This window comes from Salmo trutta, chromosome 21 (assembly GCF_901001165.1).
Source record: "Salmo trutta chromosome 21, fSalTru1.1, whole genome shotgun sequence".
NCBI classification, from domain to species: Eukaryota; Metazoa; Chordata; class Actinopteri; order Salmoniformes; family Salmonidae; genus Salmo; species Salmo trutta.
In genome coordinates, this window is record NC_042977.1 from 3,384,927 (window position 1) to 3,392,444 (window position 7,518).

The following is a 7,518-nucleotide window of genomic DNA, read 5'->3' on the forward strand; positions in this document are numbered from 1 at the left end:
CCAAAAGTAATTTATGAAAAGCTGTCATCAAGGCAAAGGGTGGCTACTTTGAAGAATCTCAAATGTAAAATATATTTTGATTTGTAAAATAGTAAAAATAAAGAAACCCTGGAATGAGTAGGTGTGTCCAAACTTTTGATTGGTACTGTATGTGAAACCGAATCGAGCCGGTTGGTCACATATGTTATGATCCACACTTCTTTTAAAATATATATAATAATTGATCAAGCCTACAAGCAATACAAGACTATTATTTTGGTGGGAGATTATATGGTTTTAAATACATCAATGGATCTTAAAGGAAATCACATTACTGTCAGGTCTACTCCCGCTCCCTCCCTCCGGCACTCGATGTCACCGGTCTACTAACCACCTGTCCTATCAAACCATCATTATGCACACCTGGCAACCTTTATCACGCACACCAGCACCTCATCATTAGGTACACCTAGACTTTGTCACTTCCCTGATTACTCCCCCTTTATCAAGCACTCCGTTGTTGTTGTCTCATTGGATGCACTCACCACGATGGCCAGCCATCTGGATAACCTCCCATCGCCGCTCTCCCTTCCTCATCATCCAGGCACCCGTACACAAAGTCGGCCTCCCGTGGCTCCAACCCCATGACCTCAACATCTCCTGGTCGAGGATGGCGATCACGGCCTGGACACCCAGATGTCAGAAGACCTGCTTTCCCTTACCCTGTGGTTCAACGTCGGTTGAGAGTCCTATTGGTTGCCCTCCAGGCCGACATCCCAGAGGTTTACCAGGATCTCCGGGAGGTTTTCTCCAAGACCCACGCCACCCGACTCCCTCCTCATCTCCCCTGAGACTGTGCCATCAACCTTCTAACAGACTCTGCGCAGCCGCATCTACCCCCTGTTGGTGGCTGAAACCAAGACTATGGAGGAGTATATCCAGGAGGCTCTTCAACATGCTTTCATTTGCCCATTCACCTCCCCTGCGGAAGGTTTCTTCTTAGTGGCCAAGAAGTGCCTCATCTTTGTCCATATACTGACTACAGAGATCTCAATGCCATCACCACCAAGTACCACTATGTCCCTCCCGTTGACAGCCTTCAGCACGATGTCTGGGCTACTTAGTGATGTCTTATGGATTAGCCAATGCTCCGTCAGTGTTCCAGGCATTCGTGAACGAGGTGTTTCAGGACATGCTTGGGCGTCAGATGGTTGTGTATATCGACGATATCCTGATCTACTCGGACCACCTTGGAGGAGCACATCACCCACGTCCGGGTAGTCCTCTAACGCCTCCTGGAGAACCATCTGTACATCAAAGTGGAGAAGTGCCAATTCCATCAAACGCCATCTCTTTCTTGGGATATCGGATCAGTCCGCAGGGAGTGGTTATGGAGGAGAGGGAGGCAGATGCAGTCAGGTCATGGCCAGTCCCAACCACCATAAACGGACCCCAAAGTTTTTTGGGGTTTGCCAACTTCTACCGCCGCTTCATTAGGAACTTCAGCTCCATTTCTCATCTCTCTTCAAAGGTGGTCCCCGTAATTTGTTGTGGAATCCTGCAGCCAATGAGGCCTTCCACGTACTGAAGGGGCATTTCACCGCCGCCCTGTTGCTGAAGCACCCAGATCCTACGCTGACCATGGAGGTTGAAGCCTCTGAAGTGGGCGTGGGGGCCATCCTTTTCTTTGCTAGATTCAACTTCATCCTGTCATACAGCGCAGGTTCAAAGAACATCAAATCCGATGTCCCGACTCCACGATTGGGGAGAAGTTCCGGTCTGAGTGCGCCCATCATACCACCCTCCTGAATCGTTGCCTCCGTGCTTTGGGACATAGACGTGGACATCTGCCAGGCTGTGGAGATGGAACCTGCGCCTGCTACATTCCCACAGAGGTAAGAGATTGTCTATTGACCTGGGAGCACACATCCCTTACTGCTGGACTCCCAGGTATCACCCACACCTCTTAAGTCCTGGTGCCCCACCTTAGCGCAGGACTTTGCCCGCTACGTCAACTCCTGCTCCGTATGTGCTCAAACCAAGTCTCCCCGACATGCTCCAGCAGGGAAACTCCTTCCTTTCCCCATGCCTCAGTGACCTTGGTCTCATCTGTCTATACATATTGTTACTGATATTCCCGTCTGATAGTTTCACCACTTATGGTTGTTGTCGACAGATTCTCCAAATCCTACCGTTTTTATCCTGCTCTGATCTCCCTACAACTCTCCATGTCACTGAGGCACTATTCAAGCAGGTCTTCCCAGCACAATGGCCTTCTGGATGACGTTGTCTCCGACCGTGGTCCCCAATTCACGCTGCGAGTATGGAGAGCCTTCATGGAGAAGCTGGGGGTCACGGTCAGCCTCACATCTGGGCACCGGCCTCAGTCCAACGGGCAGGTGGAGAGGACCAACCAGGAGCTGGGGAGGTTCCTGACAAGTCACACTGAGGACCGGCAGAGGAAGTGGGCCTGGTTTCTTCCCTGGGCGGAATAGGCCCAGAACTCACTTCATCACTCCGCCACTGGGTTGTCTCCCTTCCACTGTGTCCTGCAGTGGATGAGTGGTTCCGGCGTGCAGAGGAGGTTTGGGACGCTGGCCACATGAGGCTCCAATGCGCTGTCCACCATCAGAAGGAGCAGGTGAACTGCCACCGCAGTGAGGCACCCGTTTTCCATCCTGGTGATCTTGTCTGGCTCTCCACCAGGAACCTCCAGCTCTGCCTGCCCTGCCAAAAGCTGAGCCCCTGGTTTCTGGGGCCGTTCAAAGTCCTCCGGAGGGTCAATGAGGTAACTTACCGATACCAGCTTCCCACTAACTATCGTATCTCACCCACTTCACGTTTCCCCCCCTCAGGCCGGTGGTTCCTGGTCCGCTGGCTGATGCCGACATCGAGATCCCGCCTATGCCGTCAGATTCCTCCTGGACACCAGACGTTGTGTGGGTTGGCTCTAGTACCTGGTGGACTGGGAGGGACACGATCCAGAGGAGCAGTGTTGGGTTACGGTGGACGACATTCTAGAACCCAACATCATCCGCTGATATTTCCACCTTCACCCACCGGCCTCGCCCTCGGGGCCGTCCTCCTGGTCGGCGGCATCCTGTGGCGTCCTCTGTCACATCTACTCCCACTCTCCAGCACTTGCCGTCGCCAGTCTACTAACCACCATTCCAAGCAACCCATCATAAGGCAGTATTTCTGTTATGTTCAGACACTACTCTTGTTCCTGTATCCACTGTTTGTTGTTATTAAACTCACCGACTGCAACTGCTTCCTGACTCCATGTGTCTTCGTTACAATTACGAACTATCACCCTCATGCACTTAAGGAAATCATGGATAAATTGAATATACAGTACGGAGGCTTAAATATCCTGACCTAGTGGGATAGACATGGCCGAGGCTCAAAGACAACTTTCTTATGTCATTCTCGCTGGTACCAAAAGTTAGTGTTTATAGGGGACAGAATGCGGTCAGACCATCAAAAAATTGGCATATACATTGCTCAGAATTTCAACGTGGGCGAGGATATTGGACATTTAAGAAAAACCTATTGGATGACACCTTGTTCTCCAACATATAGGTACAGCAGATCCCCATATTATATGGGACACTTTTAAATGTGCCATTAGAGGCCATACAATTCAATACTCTTCTAAACAACAGCAATTTAGGTCAAAATAGTTTATTGACCTCGACAGGATCGGCGTAACCCCCGCGAGACACAGGCTAATGTGTTTAACATGAGGTTGTAAGTAACAAGAGAATTTCCCAGGACATCGGCACATTAACTGCACTGTCCAATTTACAGTAGCTATTACAATGAAAGAATATCATGCTATTATTTGAGGAGAGTGCACAGTTTTGAACTTAAAGTTAATAAACAATTAGGCACATTTGGGCAGTCTTGATACAACATTTTGAACAGATATGCAATGGTTCATTTGTTCAGTCTAAAACTTTGCACATGGCCATCTAAATTGCGCCTGGGCTGGAATAAGACATGGCCTTTTTCTTGCATTTCAAAGATGATGGTACAAAAAAAACATTTTTTTCCCAGATCTATTGTGTTATATTCTCCGACACTCATTTCACATTTCCACAAACTTCAAAGTGTTTCCTTTCAAATGGTATCAAGAATATGCATATCCTTGCTTCAGGTCCCTTTAGGCCTGAAGCAAGGAGTATGTCATTTTAGGCATAAATTAAAAAAAAGGGGCGGATCCTTAAGTTAAAGGAACTAGAGGGACTAACAGTACAGGCAGATACAAATAACAACTTAACCATAGAGGCACAGAATAAGTTAGAGGAAAAACCAAAAAAACTGGTGGATCTTATATTCAATAAATAATTATTATGGAAAATAAAGTGAACTGGATGGAATATTAGGCAAAATGCACCAAATTATTTTTTAATCTTCACCATAGAAATGCTACCAATTTTTTTTTACTGAAACTTGTTACAAATGACAGTCACCCATGATTTACCACAATATTTTGAAAGAGGAAGCAAAGAACTTGAAGCATATATTTTCTTTTCAGTTTCCTCCATCTCCACGAACCAAAGTTAATTGTAAGGATTTTTTTCTTCTATGAATAATGTAAAATTAACAGCTGCACAGAAACACTCAGGTGAAGTCCAAATTACAGAGTAGGAACTTCTGGATGCAATTAAAGCCTTCAAATCCAAGAAAACTCCAGGGCTGAATGGAATGCCAGTTGAGGTATATCAAACCTTTTTTGATGTACTCAGAGGACCGTTAGTTACATGTTATAAACACTCCTATAAAAATGGTAGATTATCAGACAGTCAACAAAATCTACTATTGTTTAAACAGGACCCAGGTGGTAAATATAGGTGTACAGTGCATTCGGAAAGTATTCAGACCCCTTGAATATTTCCACATTTTGTACGTTACAGCCTTATTCTAAAATGGATGGATGAAATAAAAAAATTCCCTCATCAATCTACACACAATACCCCATAATGATAAAGTGATAACAGGTTTTTGAAATTGACAAATTTATTGAAATAAAAAACAGAAATACCTTATTTACATAAGTATTCAGACCCTTTGCTATTAGACTCGAAATTGAGCGCAGTTCCATCCTGTTTCCAGTGATCATCCTTAAGATGTTTCTACAATTTGATTGGAGTCCACCTGTGGTAAATTCTACTGATTGGACATGATTTGGAAAGGCACACACCTGTCTATATAAGGTCCCACAGAGCAAAAACTAAGCCAAGAGGTTGAAGGAATTGTCCGTAGAGATCCGAGACAGGATTCAGTCGAGGCACAAATCTGGGGAAGGGTACCAAAAAATGTCTGCAGCATTGAAGGTCCCCAAGAATGCAGTGGCCTTCATTATTCTTAAATGGAAGAAGTCTGGAACCACCAAGACTCTTCCTAGAGCTGGCCGCCTGGCCAAACTGAGCAATCGGGGGAGAAGGGCCTTGGTCAGGGAGGTGACCAAAAACCTGATGGTCACTCTGACAGAGCTCCAGAGTTCCTCTGTGGAGATGGGAGAGCCTTCCAGAAGGTCAACCATCTCTGCAGCACTCCACCAATCAGGCCTTTATGGTAGAGTGGCCAGACGGAAGCCACATATTGATGCAATAATATTGATACAACAGTAGCTAAGATGGGGAGAAGTATGTCCGTATTAAAGCCCTGCTCTGCCTTCTTAACAACACTATCAACAAGGCAGGTCCTACAGGCCCTAGTTTGGTCGCATCTTGACTACTGTTCAGTCGTGCGGTCAGGTGCCAAATAAAGGACTTAGGAAAATTGCAATTGGCTCAGGACAGGGCAGCACAGCTGACCCTTGGATGTACACAGAGAGCTAATATTAATAATATGCATGTCAATCTCTCCTGGCTCAAAGTGGATTTATGAGAGGTATTGACATGTTGAATGCACAACACATCTCGGACACCCATGCGTACCCCACAAGACATGCCACAAGAGGTCTCTTCACAGTCCCCAAGTCCAGAACAGACCATGGGAGGTGCACAGTACTACATAGAGCTATGACTACATGGAACTCTATTCCACATCAAGTAAATGATGCAAGCGGTAAAATTAGATTAAACTCAAAAATACTAATTGATTTTAAAAAATAACATTATTTTGAAGAAGAAAAAAAACTAAAAAACTGTATAATCTTTGTAAATTATATCATAAATAGGACTGGTGGAGTTATGTCACAAATGCAGCTAACAAAAATATATGAAAATGTCTGCTCTATCCAAACTTGCAACCAACTAATTGCAGCATTACTACAAAAATCAAAGAGGCAAGTGGAAGGGAGGGAAAGTAAGGAACTTGTCTGTCGGCCCTGCATTAAAGACCAAAATTGGTTAAAGAAAATTGTTATAAATAAAAAAGTACCAGTTTCATTTAAGGACCCAAAAATTGACAGCTGTGTCATACAGATTGCAAAATAGTTGGGAAGAGATTTTCGATGTACTGAATTCAGGGCACATGGTTTATGAACTGACACACAATATGACGCCGGATTCAAAACTTAGAGTTTTTATATCTAAATGATTATACAAAATTCTTGCAACCAATAGAATGTTATATATATGGGGGATACAACCATCCCAGCTCTGCAGATTATGCTGCGAAGAAACAGAATCATTAGATAATTTGTTTTGGTACTGTCCATATGTACAGTAGCTTGTTTTTGGTCGCAGGTTCAGGAATGGCTGAAGAAGTGCAAAATTATGCCTGGAGAAAAAGCACTGCTGGGTCATCTGAAATGTCATAGTCAATCAATCAATAATATAATACTCTTAGCAAATATGTTTATCTTTACTTTCCAATCTGTAGAAACAATGAGAATAGAAAGGTTCAGAACTTTTGTGAAACATTACTGAACAGTTGAAAAATATATGGCAAATAAAACCGGGTGGTGTTCAGAGATAGATTTGAGGGGTGCTGAAAGATGGGACTAAAAACAAACAATAGATAAATCATGTAAAATATAGTGTGTCTGTAAAATGTATATTGTATGTATAGACTGGAAGTAAAAGCCTAAGTGTTGTTGTCCATTAATTTACTCCAATTAGGAGAGGGATGGTATGGCTAGGGAAAATAATCAAAGTGTCACGTGTGCTCCCTCTCCGGCCTCTAGGTCACCAGGCTGCTCGTTAGGGCGCACACCTGTCACCAGCGTTACGCGCATAATGACACTCACCTGGACTCCATCACCTCCTTGATTACCTGCCCTTTATATGTCACTCCCATTGGTTTCTTCCCCAGTCGTCATTGTTCCTTTTTCATGTCGGTGCGCTGTTCGTATTTCTTGTTTTGTTCATTTATTTACTAATTAAATGTATTCACTCCCTGAACTTGCTTCCCGACTCTCAGCGTACATCGTTACACAAAAAAAAATATATACAAATGTATATACAGTACCAGTCAAGATTGGACACACCTACTCATTCCATGGTTTTCCTATATTTTTACTGTTTTCTACATTGTAGAATAATAGTGAAGACATCAAAACTATGAAATAACACATATGGAATCTTG